At 51.3% G+C, this 20,570-nt stretch overlaps 1 protein-coding gene across 1 annotated transcript in view; it reads right to left on the reverse strand.

Annotated features, from left to right (window-relative positions):
- CNTFR (ciliary neurotrophic factor receptor) overlaps positions 1-19,510 on the reverse strand; it is a 320,677-nt gene extending 301,167 nt beyond the window's left edge. The window contains exon 1 of the mRNA XM_081942085.1: positions 19,324-19,510. The gene's annotated coding sequence lies outside the window, so the exon portion shown is untranslated. The remainder of the gene's footprint in view (positions 1-19,323) is intronic.
- Between the last annotated feature and the right edge of the window lie 1,060 nt (positions 19,511-20,570).

The raw sequence follows: 20,570 nt of genomic DNA on the forward strand, positions 1-20,570 counted from the left end.
AGGGTTGGGATTCTGGACGCCGGGAGGGCACATTGGGGGGACCCCAGGAGGGCACTCGTCTGGGCCACTGGCTGGGCGAGGCAGGCAGAGTCAGGTGCCATCAGGAGCTCTTCACAACCTCTCAGTGCTAAGTCATGCCGGCCAGCCAGTGGGCAGGGCTGGGCAACAAGCCCAGAGGCACAAGCGGGATTTGGCAGTGTGCAAATCTCCCCTGGCAATGGGGACGGGGTCCCTAAGCGGCACAGCTCGCGCCAGAAAGCTCCACCGTGATCCTTCCAGCTGTGCCTGGCAAACTCCCCCTGGAAGGGGGTCCCGGAGGTCATCCAGCTCAACCCTCTGCTTGGCGCAGGAATTCTCACTTGAAATGCCTCCGCGGACGGTTCTCCTTTGATGGGGGGATGGTCTGCTAAGCCTTGCACAGGACGTTGGCCATCCCCCTGCTAACAAGCCCATATTACTGCTGGCTGGGGATGATGTACGTTGTAGTCCAAGGCGTGTGGAGATGGCAGATGGGGAAGGTGGAGCAAAATATGCCAGGGAGCTGTGACCATCTGGGCACACTGGCACGCAGCCCATCCATCAGGACGCACACCGAGAACTGCCAGCGAGATCCGACCCACTAAACACAGGTAGTCCTTGACTTATGACCACCACTGAGTCTGTTGCTAAGCAAGGCATTTGTTAAGTGAGTTTGCGCCTATCTTATGTCCTTTCTTGCTACAGTTGTTAAGTGAATCATTGTAGTTGTTAAATGAGTCAACTTGTTAAGTGAAACTGGCTTCCCCATGGACTTGGCTTGTCAGGAGGTCACAAAAGGCGGGGTCACATCACACACACACCAACACACACACACACACACACACACACCAGGACTCAGCAATGGTCATCGATACGAGTCAGTTGCCAAGCATCTGAACTTTGATGCTGCAACCGTCGTAACTGTGAAAAAGTTCTAATTTTCAAGTCATTTTTTTCAGTGCCGTCGTAACTCTGAACAGTCACTAAACAAACTGTTGTAAGCCGAGGACTTCCTGCATGCCCGCAACCGCCATCCCTGGCTTCTCTTGCTGCCAGATATTCCTTAGGTGGAGCAGACGTTACAAGTAGGCCTCGACTTACGGCGACAATTGGGACCTGAATTTCTCTTGCTAGGCAAGGCAGTTTTTAAGTGAGTCGCACCCGATTTCACAATCATTTTTGCCAAGGTTGTTAAACAAATCACCGCAATTAAGTGAATCACGCTGTCTTTAAACAAATCTGGGCATTAACTTGCCCAAATATCTTGCACTTGCCCGGATTTTGATCACATGACTTTGGGGAATGCCACAACGGTTGTAAGTACGAGGACTGGTTGTAAATCACTTCTTTCATGTTGTTGTAACTTTGGGCGCTCCCTAAACAGTTGTACGTCGAGGATTTCCTGTACGCAGAGCGCAGCAAAGCGCAGAAGCTCACAAACAATAAAAACAGTCGAAGAGCGACTAAAGGACACAGCACAACCGCCCCGCACCAGTTACTCCTGGGTGAAGCCTACTCGGGCCTAGAGTCGCTTGATGGGATCTGCAACCTAGCCCGAGCAAGTTTTTGGAAGCGGCCCAGAAAATGCATGGAAGCTCAACTGTACTGGTCAAACTGGGCAGCTGGTCTTTCGGGCATCAATCCAAATAATGCCATTTATTATTGCAACTTTCCATTTGCTTCACGATGCTCGGCTGCTCGGCTGCGCCTGAGGATGTTTCAGGTCACCGACTCATTTAATCGCTGCTTTTATCCATTATTTGGGCACAAAGTGGTGTGTGTTTATTCTGCTTAGTTGTTTACACTGGTTGACGTTGATGGAATCTTCTTGGCCCACGGTGGAAACCGCCGGAGAATGAGATGCTGGGGTTAAACCAAATGGGAGGAATGTTAAGGAGGACTCCAGGCGTTTTAATCTTGGACTGGTTAAGAGGAACAGCCGAATACCAGAGTTGGAAGGGACCTTGGAGGTCTTCTAGTCCAGCCCCCTGTTCAAGGCTGGAGACCTTGTATCATTGCAATCAAATGGTTTTCCAGTCTATTTTTGAAAATTTCCGATGAAGAGATGTCCTGTCCTAGGCAGGGGTTAGGGTTTTATGACCCTATCACTAGATGAGTCGACCTCTGGAGACCAGCTGGGGCCTTGGCTTGCTATATTTAGCCTCTCCTTCTTTGGAGGCTCATGATAAAAGCCCAGGCGCATCTCCTCCAGGCCTCCCAGCAGACAAGGGCAGCAGCACCAGAAAATCAATCGCAATCTCAGCAGTTATGTTCAGCCTCAGAGGATGCAGAGGGAGTTTTTAAAGAATCAGCCCCAATTTCTACATCTAGTTCCCTATAATTCATTCATTCTTTCTTTCTTTCTTTCTTTCTTTCTTTCTTTCTTTCTTTCTTTCTTTCTTTCTTCCTTCCTTCCTTTCTTTCTTCCTTTCTCTCTCTCTCTCTCCCTTCCTTTCTCTCTCTCTCTCTTGTATATCTATCATCTGTCTGTCTGTCTCTTTATCATTATAAGCCACCTAGAATAGCCCCATGGCAAAATAGGTGGCAAATAAATTCAACAAATATTTAAAATAAATATTTCTACTTCTCTCTCATCTCTCCCACTCTCATTTAGTGTCTATCTGTCTGTATATCTGTCTGTCTGTCTGCCTGCCTACCTATGTGTCTTATCTATCATCACATTATATCTAGCTATTTAGCTATCTAACTTTCTAGCTCCCTCTATCTCTCCATCTATCTCTGTCTGTTGCCTACCTACCTACATACCTATCTACCTACCTATGTCTCTATCTACCTACCTATCTCTCTCTCTCTCCCTGCCTACCTACCTACCTACCTACCTATTTTTCTACCTATCATCTCATTATATCTAGCTATTTAGCTATCAAACTTTCTATGTCTCTCTCTCTCCCTATCTATCTCTATTTCTCTATGTCTCTCTATCTCTCCATCTCTGTCTGTCTGTCTGTCTCAGGGGTGGGTTCCTGCCAGTTCTAACCTCTTCTATAGAAGAAGTTCCACAAATCTACCGTGCCGTTTAGAACTGGTTCCAGCTCCCTCCCCTCGCCCGTCCACACATCATCAAGATGAAGAGCGAGAGGAGGAATTCTGGAGTTGAAGTCCACAAGTCTTAAAGCTGTCAAGTTTGAACACCCCTGGGTTTTTTTTTCTAAAGGGTTAGGGGTGCAAGGGTCTTGTAACTTGACAGCTTTAAGACTTGCGTGTTTCAAATGCCAGAGTTTCTGAGCCAACATTTTGGTTGCTAAGCAAGAACGTTGTTAAGTGAGTTTCACCCCATTTTACAAGTTGGCCACGCCCACCCAGTCACATGACTGCCAAGCGACTCCCACCCAGTCACATGGCTGCCAAGCCACACCCACAAAGCAGGCCACACCTACAGAAGAGGTTCTAAAAAATTTTGAATCCCACCACTGGTCTGTCTGTACCTACGCTTAAAGTCTGCCTCAAACAGCAAGATGGATAGTGTATTATAGATAGATACAGGCAGAAAGATACGAAGAAATAGACAGACAGACGGGGAGTTCTAGTCCTGCCTTAGGCACGAAAGCTTTGGGCCAGTCCACTCTCTGGGTCAACCCAGCCGGAGCTCACAGGGTTATGGGAGAAAAAGGAGAACATTCATCATTTGAAAAAGGATTAAAAAAAATATTTTTTTTTTAAACAGATTTGTGGAACACGCTGCATAAATGATTATCTGACTCAAAAATGGACCCCCCATCTCTGCCCCACCCCTGGGGATGCCCGAGGATCCTGCTGCCCCTTCTCCTCCCCCCCCTAAAATGCTATTGCATTTTTCTACCCCAAAAAACACAACTCTAGACATTTTTAGAAACGCATAACTTGGTATGGTTTATTAATAGCATAACATAATTCAGTCAAACTGGAGGCCTGGAACCCACCCAAGACAATCTCTTATAAGTTGTCGTTTCCTTTGTGTGTGTGTGTGTGTGTGTGTGTGTGTGTGTGTGTGCGCGCGCACGCGAGGAGAGCTATTCACTCAGCTCCTGATCTGACAATTCCTGTGTTAACACTTGGGTGTTTTCATTTCTTTTTTCCCCCTCCCAAACTAAACAAATCAAGGGAAGCCTACACCACTCCATCCAGTTATGTAGAGTAAATATTTACAAGCAGTCCAATAAAAACGAGTTTCCAGGACAAGCTCTGAGCATGTAATGGATGCAGAGCACCTAAGCAGCATGAAGAGTGCTCAGCCTTCCGGTCTTCCCAAGTTGATCGTAAAAGGGGGCAAACCTAGATTGTCAGAGGGGCAGAAAGGAGGACCCAGATTGTTGGGGGCCTAAGATGCCAACATTGTAAAGTGCTTAGAGAGGGCTGGAAAGCACCATGGAGCCATACAGAGTCCCTGACTTACAACAATTTGTTTTGTGACCGTTCCAAGTTACACCGGCACTGAAAAACAGTGACTCATGACAGTTTTTCAGTTACGACCTTTGCAGCATCCCCATGGTCACATGATCAAAATTCTGATGCTCATATTTATTACGGTCACAGTGTCCCACAGTCATGTGAAAAACTTGTGGCTAGCAAAATGAATGGGGAGGCCAGATTCACCAACAACTGTGTCACTAACTGAACAGCGGTGGTGAATCACGTTAACATCTGTAGAAAGGTTGAAAAATGGAGCAAAATAACAACTGTCGCGTTTAGCAGGGCAAGTTTTGGCTCAATTGTGGCCGTAAGTCGAGGACTACTGCTATCATGTCAGCCCTAGTTCTTTTTTCATTAAACTAGTAAAACTAAAATCCTGCAACACTTTTTCATATGTTTCAGCCTTCAGTCCCCTAATCATCTTTGTTGCTCTTCTCTGCACTCCTTCTAGAGTCTCAAACATCTTTTTTTGATCGTGGTGAGTAAAACTGGATGCAAATATTCCAAGTATGGCCTTACTAAGGGTTTATAGAGTGGTATTAGTACCTCACTTGTTCTTGATTGTATCCCTCTGTTGATGCAATTTAGGACTGTATTTTTTTGGCGGCGGCTGCGGCTGCACACAGCTGGCTCAGGTTGTCCATCATGACTCCAAGGTCTGTTGCTTCTTGTCCTGCCTTCAGGTGCTTTGGAGAATACTTTGACCCCCCTCTCCTTTATGGCAGCCCCCCAAATATTGGAGGACTGCTATTATGTCCCACCTCCCTACTCCTTCTCTTCTCTAGACTGGCCATGTCCAGTTCCTGCAACCGTTTCTCATATCTCTTAGTTTCCAGGCCTTTAATCATCTCAGTTGCTCTTCTTCGCACTTTTCCCAAAGTCTCTTTGTGTAACGTGGGTATCCCAACTGGACGCAGGCCTCTTTAGAGATGCCCCTTCACTGTGGCCGCCTCTTGCTCCGCTGGGGAGGGGCTTAAAACCCCCTCCCCCTAGAGAAGTGATTTGCCATTGCTGAAAAATCTGCAAAGTGCATTTCTTCCGCCAGGATATCATCGTTCATCCATTTCCTTTCATGCTTTAACTGTTTATTCTCGGGGTCTCTACATTTCATTAACTGCCTGGAGTATTCACCGGGGTAAAAAGCGGGGGAGGGGGACAGCAAAGCAAATAAGTCATAAATAAGCGGAACCTTGATGTCGGGGCAGACTGCCTTTGAGGATGGAAAGCCTCGCACTCGCCACAGGAATGTTCCTTAACTCCCCGGAGTCCCTGCCTGGCCGCCCTCGTGCATGCATGCGCACCAGAGGGTATTCTGCTGTTTTGCCCCGGTTCGGGCAAACTAGTAGTGGCAGCTGTGGGAGGCTCTGCCCATCTGCCCAGACGTCATCACGGACACTCTGCACATGCGCAGAAGCGCTGTGGTCAAGCATGCCCTCCCAATTCCAAACAGTAGCAAAGGTAAGACAAAACCATTGCTGATGTGCATCTTATTCGATGTTCTGTGTTCTCCTTTCAATGCCAACCTCGGGAGATCCCTCCAGATGTCCTAGGGTTAAGTCCATGCTGAGGGCCACATCGAGAAGGTCAGAAAAGTCCTAGATCTGCAATTCGGGTCAAGGTGCTTCATTCCCCACTTTCCAAAAGGAGAACATTTTCCTCCTTCCTGAAAAGCAACTGGTTTCTCCATGTTTTGGACAGGGGTCTTAAGTTACATTCACACTCCTCGGAGCACATGCTCTGCTCACTTCCCATGTTCAGCACTCAGGCCCACGTTCTGCCTTGGAACTGGCAAGGATTATGGGGTTTATAAACTCCCCACAGCTCTCTGAATTTGGTTCTTTTCTGGCAGACGTTTCATTACCCAACTAGGCCACATCATCAGTACGAGTGAGTGTAATATTTGTGGCTTAGCAGTTTCTCGATTAGGGTATTGTTTTCCACTTGATAGTTTGTCTGGTGTTAATTCCTGCTTATCTGAGTGTTGCCTGCTGGAGAGAATGTGTTCTGGCCGTTTTGTTTCCGTCTTAGCTGTTTTGTTATCTCTTTTGAATGATGTGTAAATGTGGCTTATTTTTGTGTGTCTGTTGATGGTTGGTCCGAATGCCGAGCTTCTGGGAAGTCTATAGCATTTGGGAGAAGGGATTGTAGAAAATGTACAATGCTAGGAGCTGAGTGTCATTAGGGAGCAAAGCTCTACATGCTTTCGGATTACATACAGTGGCTTCTCCTGACAATGTTGGTGGCAGTGTTGTTTTCTTTCTCTTGTTTACAAGGGCAAGACACTGTGTATAAACAGAGAGCAAACCCCACTCCCTTCTAGCACTGATGAGGTTCCCTAGTTGGGTTATGAAACATCTGAAAGAAAACTACCAATCTCAGAGAGCACCAAGGACCCCACAGTACTATTACTCCTCCTCCTCTTCTCCACAAATTCCCCTTCCTTCTAGTACTGATGATGGTACCCAGTTGGGTCATGAAACACTTGCAAAGAAAACCACCAATCTCAGAGAGCACCAAGGACCCCACAGTACTACTCCTCCTCCTCCTCTTCTCCACAAATTCCCCTTCCTTCTAGTACTGATGATGGTACCCAGTTGGGTCATGAAACACTTGCAAAGAAAACCACCAATCTCAGAGAGCACCAAGGACCCCACAGTACTACTCCTCCTCCTCCTCTTCTCCACAAATTCCCCTTCCTTCTAGTACTGATGATGGTACCCAGTTGGGTCATGAAACACTTGCAAAGAAAACCACCAAGGACCCCTCATACCCCAACCATCAGCTACAGAGATTCTCTCCTCTTGATTATGGAGTTTACTTCCAAGCAAGATTGCACCTCACCGGACTACACCTCCCATCCTTCTCAGGGTCTGTGAGCATTGCAACCAAAATAACTGGAGGACACCCGACTGGGAAAGACGAATAGAAAGAAGCATTCCAAACCCCACCATACACCGCGTGATTTCACATGTTCCCCAAAGGCAAACGTGTCCTTGATCAGCTGACTGGTGCCATGTCTCCGCTTCCAAGCAGCTCAAAGAGAAAATGGCCAGCTACCAAACACCACAAGATGCCAACTCAACACCCTTTTTCTGCTGTTGGCAAACCACAAGATCAGGCTGAGGGTCACAGCCAGGGGAGTTCTGGGAGGCTCACAAGCCATTCAAATATCATGCTGCCATGTTGGTGCTTCATCCCTGGAGGTTTTTAAAGGAGAGCCTGGACAACCATCTGTCTGTAATAGTACAAGGTCTCCTGTCTGAGGAGGGGGTTGGACTAGATGACCCGAATGGACCCTTCCAAGTCTGTTATTCTGAACTCTAACAGTGATACTTGTGGGTTTGCCCAATGCAGGCATTCTAATTGATTGATTGATTGATTGACATCTTCCCCCAAACGACAGCATTATACAGTAATCTGTATAATGGTCCAGGTAGCCTTCGATCTGCAACCACCATTGAGCCCAAAATTTCTGTTGCTAAGCAGGACAGTCGTTAAGTGAGTTTTGCCCCCTTTCACCACCTCTCTTGCCACACTTGTGAAGTGAACCTTCCTTCCCCATTGACTGCGTAACAGAAGTCATAAAAGGGGATCACGTAAAGAGGAAACAGTTGCAAAGGGTCCACATTTTGGCCCTCGCCATCAAAAACATGAAAAAAAGTCGTGACTTTTTTCAGTGCCACTGAACTCCCAATAGTCACTAAACGAATGGTCATACCCCGTTTCCCCCAAAACAAGACCTCCCTGGATAATAAGCCCAATCGGGATTTTGAGTGCGTGCACTAAAATAAGCCCTCCCACGAAAATAAGCCCTCCCCTAAAGTGTCTAAACACATGCACAGCCAGTCCCTGCAGTTACGGGGCCTCCTGCACCTCAAACCTAATAAGACCTCCCCAGAAATAAGGCCAGGCTCTTATTTCGGGGGTGGGGTTCAAAAGAAAATCAGACCCTGTCTTATTAGGAAACATGGTAAGTTGAGAGACCCCCTCTACTTGCACTATTGGGGTACTCCATGGCTACCCACGAAAAAAGCCCACAGCCCTTCCACTGTGTCATTCTCTGTGAATCAATTTTCTAAGGTTACCCTTTCCCAAACACCCCCATGGTAAAACAGGACACGCCTTTGTCAAAATAAGCCTTCAAGACGGTTTATCAAATCCCAAACATTTCCAATATTTATAGACTTTCTGCTTTGCTTGGTAATTTCTCATCCGATATTTGAGTAGCCTGTTAATCATATTTTCCCTGGCAGGTCTTCACAAATCAGGAGACAAGACTACATTTATCATCCATAAAATAATCCCTTTTCTCTCGCCCCTCCCAAACCTTCGGAAGGAAAAAATTCTTTAAAATACTTCGTGCGGGCAAATCAAAGCTGACCCACCCATGATCAAGCAGGAGGAATCTTTGCTGCCAGCCAAAAACAGCAGCCAGTCCTGCCAAACTTCAGGGCAAAAGCACCCACATGCCAACATCTGGATAGTTGGATGGCATTTCGCTAGGATCTTCCCACACTGCAATTTCAGTTCGCTGACTCCCAAGAGTCCTCTTAGTCACATACTCACAACCCCTGCTGTCAAAGGGAGTGTGCCAACTCAGCCCAAGGTGAAGTAAGATCCTACGTTGGAGGAAACAGCCAGCAATTGGTATGCAAGGGAGGCCATGCCCTTCTACACCAAAGCCAATGCAGGCCTATGCGGCATTAATAGAGGGACAGAGTCAAGATCACGTGAAGGGTTAATACCACTTTATAATCCCTTGGTAAGGCCACACTTGGAATCCTGCATTCAGGTTTGGTCACCACGATGTAGAAAAGATGTGGAGACTCTAGAAAGAGTGCAGAGAAGAGCAACAAAGAGGATTAGGGGACTGGAGACTAAAACATACGAAGAACGGTTGCAGGAACTGGGTATGTCTAATTTAAGAGAAAGAAGGACCAGGGGAGACATGATAGCAGTCTTCCAATATCTCAGGGGTTGCCACAAAGAAGAGGGAGTCAAACTATTTATCCAAAGCCCCTGAAAGTAGGACAAGAAACAACAGATGTAAAAAAATATCAAAGAGAGAACCAACCTACAACTGAGGAGAAATTTCCTGACAGTGAGAACAATGAATCAGTCGGATGTTTTCCCTCCAGAACTTGTGAGGGCTCCAACACTGGAGGTTTTTAAGAAGAGATTGGACAGCCATTCATCTGGAACGGTATCAAACAATCAGAATAAAGCTCGGAGGGACCTTGAAAGTTTAGATTAGGTTAACAGAGTTGGAAGGGACCTTGGAGGTCATCTAGTAGTCCAACCCCCCCCCCACCTCCCCAAGCAGGAGACCCTAAACCATATCCGACAAATGGCAGTCCAGTTTCTTCCTGAAAGCCTCCAGTGCTGAAGCTCCCACCTATTCAGAAGGCGAGCTGTCTTCTAGTCCAACCCTCTGCTCAACCCCCCTGTGCCAGTTCAGACAGGTTAGGTTCTCCTGCTTGGCCAGAGGGTTTGACTAGAAGACCTCCAGGGTTCATCATTACTGAGTCAGTCATCTTCACCTCCACAACTGTCTGGATTGGGCTCTGCACAACCCAACAAGGCAGAGACTCAGACTCCAGAGGATAATCAGAACTGCAGAAGAAACCCATTGCTACCAACCTGCCTTCCACTGAGGACCTTTACCCTGCACGAGTCAGAAAGAGAAATATCTACAGACGTAAATTGTTTCAACTCCTACCCTGAAAACGATGCTATAGGGCACCACACACCAAGACAACTAGACACAAGGAGAGTTTTCCCCCGAATGCCATCCCTCTGCCAAACAAATAATTCCCTCAACACTGTCAAATTATCTACTAAGACTGCATTACTATTATTCTTCTCTTCCTTCCTAGTACCTATCTCTTCCCACTTATGATTATAAACAAATTGCTTGTATCTTTCCATTTATATTGTTTTTGTTTGTTTCCTAGTACAATTTGACAGCTTATTAGTAACCTTGACTATCACTAAGTGTTGTATCTTTTTATTCTTGATGAATGTATTTTATTCTCCTTATGTACCCTGAGAGCTTATGCACCAAAGACCAATTCCATTGTTTGTGCAATCGCACTTGGCCAATAAAGAATTCTAATTCCAATTCCACTTCTGTTATTGATAGAAGAGGCTTTAGTGCCAGGGAAAGCCATCCTGAATTATGGGGCTGCAAAACGTCCCAGTGGAGGCAGTTGGCATCCTCTGGCTTCCCTTGACCAGCTGGGACCAGCTTGTAAATTTGAGCAGAATGCTCAAAACCCATGGAAGTTTTTTTTGGGGGGGGGAGCTCATATTTCTGCCCCTCCCCACCCTGACGGTGTCAGTTGTGGCCAGCTCACAACTCACAAAAAGGCGCTGACATCACCGCCTCTCTGCTTCTGCATCTCATTAAGCTCAAAGCCATCACTTTGCTGCTTCATTAATTCAAAATGCAGGTGATCAATTCCGGTTTTTATTTTATTTTATTCCGGAGCGATGATTTAAAATGTAAATATTCCTCAAGTGGCTTTTTTGTCTCTTAAAAGCTCTGCTGCAGGGGCTGCAATGCCAGAGGAGCAAAATTCTCTCCGTGCTGGAAGCGGGGTTGAAAGGGGAATCAATAGCGTCTGGAGCAGATGAAAACGCTTCCTGTGTGCCTCGGGGATGCCCGCCTGCCAGGATTAAGCGATGCGCTCCCAAGGAAGAAATGTGGGAAAGCCTCCGCATTCCAGGAATTGGGACGCTGCCCCTCGGGTCAACGCTGGGGAGACCCCGCCCCTCGGCCTCATCTGAGCCTGCCGCGTGCTGCTCCCTGCCTCTCTCCAACCAGCTCTGCTTTGCTTACCCCAACGTCTCAATCAGAATAGAGCCGGAAGGGACCCTGGAGGTCTTCTAGTCCAACCCCCTGCTCAAGCAGGACACCCTACACCCGTCATGATGAACCTTTCTGCGGGCACGCCAGCCGTCACCCCAGCCCAGCTCCACCGTGCATGCGGGAGCGCCTCCCACCAGCCAGCTGATCTTTGGGTCTTTATCACGCATGCGCAGGGGGCAGGGCACATGCGAGGGATGCATGTGCGAAGGGTGCTTGCATTGCCTTTTGGGGGTTTGCACACATGCACCCCCTCATTTTGGGCCTGGAAAGCCTCCTGCACCAACCTGGAAGCAAAAAATGGGCGAGGGGCAGGGCTGCATTCGCAGGGGAGGTACTGACATTGCATTTTGGGGTTCCAGGCGCACCCTTTGGGTATTCGGCACCAAAAAGGTTAACCATCACTGCCTTATGCCATTCCACAACAAATGGCAGTGCAGTCTGTCCTTAAAAGCCATGAGGGATGAAGCAGCCACGACTTCTAGAGGGAAGCTGTGCCATTGGTTCATTGTCCTCCCTGTTAGGAACTTTCTCCTTAGTTCTAGGTTGCTTCTCTCCTTGATTAGTTTCCATCTGTTGCTTTTTGTCCTGCCTTCAGGGGCTTTGGAGAATAGCTTGACTCCCTCTTCCTTGGGGCAGCCCCTCAAATACTGGAAGGCTGCTCTCCTGTCCCCCCTAGTCCTCCTTTTCTCTCGACTGGCCTCTCCAGGCCTCACTTTCCTTCTCAACGCAGTGGAGACGCCAAACTTTTTAAAACCATCTTTACTAACAGGCTTTGCAGAGCAGAGTTCAGGAGATCCCCGGGGAGGGGGGTGGAAGTTGACAATGAGCCCGAAAAACCCCTGTCCCCGTTAAGCAAGCAACGGCATGGAAGCAGGGGAGACGAAGCTTGGCACAAAAGGAAAGCAAAGGAAGCCAGAGAGATTTCGCACATGAACGCCAAAGAGAGGGAAAGTGCCAGGGAATAAAGAGGTGCACTCCCTGCACCCCTAAAACTCCCTGGGATGAGACCCTACTTTAAATGCCCCCCTCCAAGAACAGCCTTTGGAAAACGGCCGGCTGGGCGCCAGATCTGAAGGCCGTGTGGGTTGCAGACATGAACCGCAACTGGATGCCGCTTTGCTCAGTCATGCTCAGTCAAAATAGAGCTGGAAGAGACCTTGGAGGTCCTCTAGTCCAACCCTCTGCTTCAGCAGGAGACCCATACCCGTCATGGTGAACCTACGGCAAGCGTGCCAGAGGTGGCATGCACAGTGCTCTCCGTGGGCATGTGTGCCGTCGCCAGTTGCTCTTCCGGTCTTCATAGGCGCTGGAAAACAGATGGAAAATGGCCAAAAAACAGGCTGTTCTCTGAGCAATTTTCAGGCCATTTTCCGGACTGTTTTCATGATGTTTTTTGGGCCATACCTGGCACAAAAAGAGCCTGAAAAACACCCCCAAACCACCCAAAAAACAGGCATGCAAGGGCTGGTCAGCTGGTCTTCGGGTTTCCGGCACGTGCTCAGATGCCCACCCATTCCAGTTTGGGCCCTTGGAGCCGAAAAGGTTTGCCATCACTGCCCTAGAGACCATTTCTGACAAGTGACTGCCCAGACTCTCCTTGAAAGCCTCCAGTGATGGAGCCCCCAGATCTTCTGGAGGCAAGTTCCATTCCACCGGTTCATTGTTTTAACTGTCAGGAAATTCCTCCTTAGTTCCAGGTTGCTTCTCTCCTTGATGAGTTTCCATCCATTGCTTCTCCTCCTCCTGCCTCCTGGTGCTTTGGAGAAGAGGTTGGATCCTTCTTCTTTGGGGAAGCCCCTCAAGTAGTGAAACACCGTTCATGATGTTACCCTTCGTCCTTCTCTACATTAGACCCGACATCCCCAGTTCCTGCACCCGTTCGTCAGATGTTTCAGTCTGCAGCCTCCAGGCCCTTTTGGCTCCATGTCCCTGCCTCCTTTTCAACCCCAGAGACCCCTGCAGGAACCCAAGAAGACGGACAGAGGGGCCACTTGGAGCTGGCAAGCAAGATTTCTGCACCCCCATCCACCCGCCACGCATCCCCAGTGAGATGCCTGGAGCATAAAGGACGCCCAGCTGCAAACCTGCTGCCTGAAGGAGCTCAACCCCCCCCCAGAAGACCAACACTCCCCCCACCAAAAAAAACAGGCAGACATTCTATCGACTTGCAGCATCCCCGTCTTCTATAGATTGTGTCTGGGTTTACTGGCCCACATCCAGTCCATTATTTCTGCAAGGCCAGGAAGCCTGCCAAACTTGGCATTGATCCACAGCCAAGACCCCCCACCCCTTCCCCCCTCCCGTGATCCCAGCTCCAAATATTGCAAAGCGATTAGCGCCACTCCATCCCATCATAGGAAAGCAGAGCCCCCCCCTCCTTTTGGATTTTAAGAGGAAGGAGCCCCCTGGGGATGGCCAAGATCTCCCAGGCAGGGTGGCTGGGGAACAACCCCCGCCCCCCCACCTTGTTCTCCATTGGGGCAGCCGCAAAGGGCAGCCGATGACCAAGAAGCAGCATTTTCTCTTCTGCAGAGAAAGCGCCTTGAAGTCAAGTCCTAATTTGTCTCCAGAGGTTGTGGGGGCTGCAAGGTTTTGAAGGGGAGCCTGGGCAGCTGTTGCTCTGGGATTCCATAGGCTTTCCTCTTTGAGTAGGGGGCTGCACTAGAGCAGTGATGGTGGACCTTTTTGGCACCGAGTACAGAAAAGGTTGCATGGAAGAGTTGCGCATGCATGCGCTCATGCTCATCAGGGCCACGGTCCAGAAAAGCCAAACTTCTGGGTTCTGGTACACATGCGCACCCGATGATCAGCTGGCCGGCGCACATGTGCACACTGGTTTTCGGCATTGCCGTGCGCGCGAAAGACAGCTGACGTGCAGGCATGCCAGCAACCCGAAAGAGAAACAGTCAAGGCCGCCCGTGCCGGGTGACATGGCTTTACGGGCCACTTTGGGCATGCATGTCATGGGTTCTCCATCACGGGACTAGAGGACCTCTGAGGTCCCTTCCAACTCCGTCATTCTGCCTTCCCAGCAGCTGGGCTATGATTGAAGGACCCAGGGAGGCTCAGGAGGAATCCCCATCCTCTCTCCAGCATTCCAAGCCTCCCAGCTGCAAAGGCCTCTGATGCTGGCAGCCATCAAAAGCAATCAAGAAACTGCCTTTTCCGGGTAGAAATTGTCTGAACTGGGCCACACTTTCCAAGTCTTGTGGGGGGGGGGGAGGCCTCCCTCTTAATACAATACAATAGTAGAGTTGGAAGGGATCTTGGAGGTCTTCTAGTCCAACCCCCTGCCTAGGCAGGAAACCCTATACCGTTTCAGATAGATGGCGGTATAGGGTTTCCTGCCTAGGCAGGGGGTTGGACTAGAAGACCTCCAAGGTCCCTTCCAACTCTACTATTGTATTGTATTAAGAGGGAGGCCTCCCCCCCTCTTGGCCTTCTCCAGGCCCCAGATCAAAACCCCATCCTGGTGACCCAAAGCTGTTTACTGCACGCAAAGAGTAAGATGCCAAGGGCAAAGAATCATTCGCTTTTGCAAATGTCTGTGGAGGTCATCCTCCACAGACACCTGGGTCACTGTTGTCCCCAAAGTGCATTTTCTAAAAGCAACGGGACTTTGTTTTTCCTGGAAGGCGTTTCGCTTGTCACCCAAGAAGCTTCTTCAGTTCAAACCCCATTCAGTTCTAAAGAACTGAAGAAGCTTCTTGGGCGGCAAGCAAAATGTCTTCGAGAAAAGAAATGACAAAGTCCAGTTGTTGCCTTTTGAAATAGGCTCCCTTGGGACTTTTGGCTTGCAAAATGCGGGGCACAATTCCAGAAGAGGAAGGACAGGCAGAACAACCTGTCATTCCGAGCAGCAGGAAAATGTGCCCCTTTCAATGCCAGGATCAGCCTTCCGTCCATGGCTGCTATTTTAGAAACAGTCCATTCAGCCAATTCTCCCTTTCGGTTTCTCAGCACCGCTTCCCCCGATTTCTTAGAAACCCCATTAGCGGAATCAAACTTCATTCTCTTAGGGAGAAAAAGCCAACAGGCTGAACGGCTGAGGCTTTTGAGCACCGGCCCTGCAGAGGAGACCCCCACAGGCAGCCTGCCACGTGGGGACCCCCCCCCTGCGACCCCTCCTGCCATGGGAGGCACTTCCTGGAAGTGGGAAAGAAAATCATTGCCCCATGCCACCAATCCACAATTGCAGCCAGCCAAAGAATCTGGGCTGCCCCTTCCAAAATATTTATTTATTTATTATTTATTTATTATTAGCGTTTATATACCGCCCCCTCTCCCGAAAGGGACTCGGGGCGGTGTACAGTCCGCATTAAAATGCAACAGATTAAAACATAGAAATAACTTCAGAAATACATGTATATGAGGAGGATAAAATATGCCAAACTGTACTGCTAATAAATAAGTCAATACAAAAGTTTAAAATATCAGATTAAATTTAAAACACTATCCCTCTAAAAACCAGTAAGAATGTGTATGCCAGGAGGTAGACGTTATAAATTATGCCAAACCAGCCAGTCGGAACAGGTGTGTCTTCAGTTTCTGTCGGAAGGAGCGGAGGTCAGTAGTGGTTCTAATGTCGGGGGGGAGGTCGTTCCAGAGGGTTGGGCCCATCACAGAGAAGGCCCTACTCCTCGGTGTCGCCCGTTGGCATTGCCTCGTGGACGGCACCAGGAGAAGGCCCTCCCTGTGAGAGCGGATTGGCCGCAGGGATGTATGTGGGAGGATGACTAGGCCCTATGCCATGGAGCGCTTTAAAAATGGTGATCAGAACCTTGAAACGCACCCGAAAGACCACAGGTAGCCAGTGCAGCTCGCGCAGGAGAGGTGTTACGTGGGAGTACCTAGTACTCCCCATGACTACCCGCGCGGCTGCGTTCTGGACTAGCTGCAGTCTTCGGGCGCGTCCCAAGGGAAGCCCCATGTAGAAGCCCCATATTCACGGCGGGAAGGCAACAAACCTCAAAGTCCAGGTTGTCCTGGAGTTACGACCACCAATGGAGTCACTGTTGACTCTAGGCAGCCGCCTGGGGTATGAGTAATCCTCAACATTTGACCACAATCGAGCCCAAAATTTCCAGTTCTTTTGCTCTGTTTTGTGACCTTCCTTACCAGCATTGTTAAGTGAATCTCTGCAGTTGCTAAGTTAGGAACATGGTTGTTAAGTGAATCTGGCTTCCCTATGGACTTCGTTTGTCGGAGGGTCGCAAACGGAGATCACGTGCCCCCCCCCACCCCGGACCCTGCAACCATCGTAAATATGAGTCAGCGGCCAAATGTCTGAATTTGGATCAGGTGACCATGAATGGATGCTGCAACGGTCGTAAGTGTGAAAAACGACCCTAAGTCCCTTTTCTCAGTGCCGTTGTAACTTTGAACAGTCACTAAACGAATACTTGTAAGTCAAAGAGTATTTGCGAGCCTCAAATTTGCTGCCAGCTCTTTTGCAGCTTCGGCTTTTTGCTTCTGAACTGTGCAGCTTTCCTCTCTGCTTCTGGCAAGGAGGGAAATGAATTTTGCTGCCCAACGTCAGGATGAACCTGCTGGCACCTTTCCGACAGACACCTGAGTGGGAATGTGAGCACCTGCCTTTTAGTAAAAGGTGTGAGTCAGAGTCGGGATTGGCAGCCTCCTTCTGTGGCTTTGCTACTGCAGGCAGACACGGCTCTCCCGGCTCTCCCTCCTGCTTACAAGGAGGAGATGGAGGTGCAGGAAATGGGATCTTCCCCGCTCAAAGCTCTCCACTCCCCCAGCCCTCAAAGGATCCAGTGGGACCCAGCTGACCCCATCAAAGCAGGAGAGGCCGTGGAGAGAAATCCTGAGCTTTCCGCGTAGCACCTGAAAGGCTAACAGCACCCTTCAGTTGGGAGAGAGAGCCACAAAGTTTCCGACAAATTTCTGCTTTGCAATTTAAGCTCTTAATCTGATCCAGATAAGGCCTCGAGGGGGGAGGGGGCCCCCACCCACATAATTCTCACCAATATCCCTTCTTTGCAAAGGGACCAAGCCAAAAGGGAGATTCCTCAGAACTTCTTTTTGCCAGCGCGAAAGGTTTTGCTTCCGTACAATTTCGCCTTTGCAGGGCCTGCTTGCTGCCTTTCCTTGCCACCCACGCCTGTCTCCAGCCTCAAAATCCCCACCACCACCACCAAATGGACCAAACGAAAAAGAAAAATCAGTATCCATCTTGGAAGCAAAGGGCGGCCAACGGACAGTTGAGGAGAGTCAAGAAACACAGAGAACCAGAGTGGAAAGCGAGATATTTCTAAAAAAAAAAAATTTTTTTTTGCAAGATGCCCAAAGCTCCTGCTTTGTTTGCTAACTGTCCAGGGGAAGGAGAAAAAAATCTCCCAGTTTATAAAATGCTCCTTTGTACTGAGGCTCGGCCGCTCCCCCACCACCACACCCCTGGAGCAACTTGGGAAGGAATCAAAAACCAAGCACAAATTTTTGCTTTCGACTTGCAAGCCTGCAGCTGCCCTGCTTGCTTTGCTCCTTAAAAGGTGGGCCAAACAGGGTGTGTGTTTGAGAGACACCCCCCCTCTTCCAGGATACCCTTTGCATCCCCCAACCCTAGAAAGGAGGGTTCTCTCCTTAAGAGAAAGGAAGACAAAACCCTAAACATTTCTCCGAACAGGAGCAGGTTAAACTTATCAGAAGCTGGGCTTTACTTGACTCCAATGCAATTTTATCCCCCACCCCTTTAGGTCCGGAAGGGAAATTCTGGGGAGAAAATGAGGAGGGGGCGATTCTCCCCTCCCAAACTGGTCCTTACTCCCGAGAGCTCGGAAGCAAGATCCTGTTGGGAGTAGGATCCCCCTCCCCGCCAGCTCCCAACTTTTATGGGGCACCTTCTGCCAAGTCGCGATCATGCCATGAATTGGGGAGGGGGGCGTTACGGCCAAGGCATGAGCCTTCCTTCCCCGGGCAACAGGGGCTCTTTTTGGGGGGAGGCGGGAGGAAGCGTTGCAGGCAAGGACGACTCGTGTCTTTCTGCCATTGAACGGCGGGTATATTTTCCTTGCTGAGCGGAGCTCTCCAAAGCGAGGGCTGCCAACCGCTCCCTCCCCCCCCCGGCTCTCTCTCCTGACCGTAAGACGGGCTGATCGGCGGCAGCTGGAAGGAGACCCGAAGGAGAGGGATTGGGGGGGGGGGGGCGCCGCAGGGACGCCGACCTCGTGCGCTCCCTTCGCCTATCGGTCCGCCGCCCGCAGGCAGCCTCCGCGCCCCACGGAGCCCCGGACCTCCACGCGAGGACTCAGCGGCCGAGCTCAGCCACCCCGCTCCCCGCCTTTCTCTTTTCTGTTTTGAGGGGGGTCTCGGTTTAGCCCATCCATCTCTCTCTGCCCTTTAGGAGCAATACTGGGGCGGGGGGCGCCGGAGCGGCTTTGCTGCTGGCAGGGCAGAGGGGCGTGGGGGGGGGGGTAGGGGGGAGGAGAAGGGGATGAACCTGCTGCTGTTGCTGCCAGCCCACGCTTGTCAGTCTCGGCCCCTTGCAAGGCTGCTCCCCCCCCCCGGTGCCCCCCGCCCCAGGGCGGCATGGAGAGCCGGCGGCTGGCACCATCAACCCACCCAGGGGGAGGAAGGGGAAGGCGGGGGGGGGGGGAAGACCCCACAGCTACCTGAGCCCAGTCGGGACCATTCCCCGTTTTGCCACCACGCCTCGCCTGCCCTCCCTGCGCCCGCAAAGTTGCCTTTCGGGGTTCGGCGGCAGGCGAGGCAGGGACGGCCAGGACGGACGCCCCCTTCCCTGGACCCCCTCCTCTTTATTTGCCCGCCACGCCTCGCCCTCCCCCAGGGGGCAAAGTTGCCTTACGGGCTTCGGCGGCGGAGCAGGGACCGCCACGGGACGGGCGCCCCTTGCCCGGGACCCCCCCCCATTGCCCCGCACCGCCTTGCCTCTCCCCCGCCGCCCCCCGGGGCTAAAGTTGCCGTCCGGGCTGGGCGGGGAGCGGCCAGCGAAGCAGGAGCCGCCCGGACGGACGCCCCTTCCCCTTGCCCACCGCCCCGACACTCACCGTGGTTGCTCCGCGTCCTCGCCGCGCCCGGCTCGCCAGCGCTCCGCCTGGCCCGCTCGCCCCGCGGCTGCCCGCCTGGCCCGCTTCTCGCTGGCTGCCTTCCTTCTCCTTCCCGGCGCTGGAGGCAGGAGCGGCGGCGGCAGAAGCGGCGGCGGCGGCGGCGGCGGCGGCGGCGGCGGCGGCGCCTCTCCCGCCCCAGCTGCGAAGAGCGCGTCGGAGCGCGGCCGCGGCGCTTTTAAGGCTCCCCGCCCCATGTGACCAGCCGGGCGGGCGGAGGCAGCGAGGTGGGGGGGAGCCGGGCGGAGGAGGCGGCGGAGGCGGCCCGGCTGCTCCCCCGAGCGGGACGCCGACGCCCCCGGTGGAGGAAGGAGCCCGCCCTGCCCAGCGCCGCGGCTCCCACCCGGCGACCCCCGCGGGATGGAGCCGGGCTCGGCAGGTGCGCCCGGCTGGGCGGAGGCAGGAGCGGAGGCAGGAGCGGCGCCCGGAGGGTTTCCTGCCTCGGGAGCGTCTTCTTCCCCCGGGCCCGCTGCACGTGGGGATGGGCAGGCGGGCAACACGCGGGTCTGCAGGGGCGCAGCGGGCTGCTCCGCGGAGACCTTTCCCAAGAAGGGCGCGACGGGGACAGAGGAGAAGCGGGGCCGCCGCCGGCTGGTCCTTTAAGTCCGAGGACCGAGGACCCAGCGCGGCTCTGGGCGTCGGCTCTTCCCGCGTCCTCGATGCCCGGGAGCAACCCGCGTCCTTGGGAACGCGCGCCTGGCCGGCTGTGGGACCTGGGAAGTCAGCTGGGAGCGCGGGCCACCTTCGCAATCTTCCCAGCCGGCTTGCTTCTGATGAGCAAAGTCAAAGGGGGAAGCTGGGATTCACTTAACAACTACATAATTCGCTTAATGACGGTGTAGCTCTCTTAACGACCACAGTAAAAAAGGGTTGTGAAACCGGGGCGGTCATGAGGTGCCTCTTTTAACAACCAGAGAGCTTCACAACTGAAAGTTCGGTCCCCCCCCACTGTTGTCATAAGTCAAGGACCACCTGCCTAATTTAAAGATCACTGCAAAAAAATCAAAAGGCAGCTCCTTTGGGATTGGGAGGGGTCTGTCCCGTAGGAGCACGTGGTCTGAAGGGCCAAAATGTCCTTCAGGATAGATAGTCCTCGACTTACAACCAACATTTAGGTTGCTAAGCAGGACAGTTGTTAAGTGAGTTTTGTCCCACTTTACAACATCTTGCCACAGTTGCTAAGTGAATCA

The sequence above is a fragment of the Natrix helvetica genome (assembly GCF_964273705.1).
Source record: "Natrix helvetica genome assembly, chromosome: 2".
NCBI lineage: Eukaryota > Metazoa > Chordata > Lepidosauria > Squamata > Natricidae > Natrix > Natrix helvetica.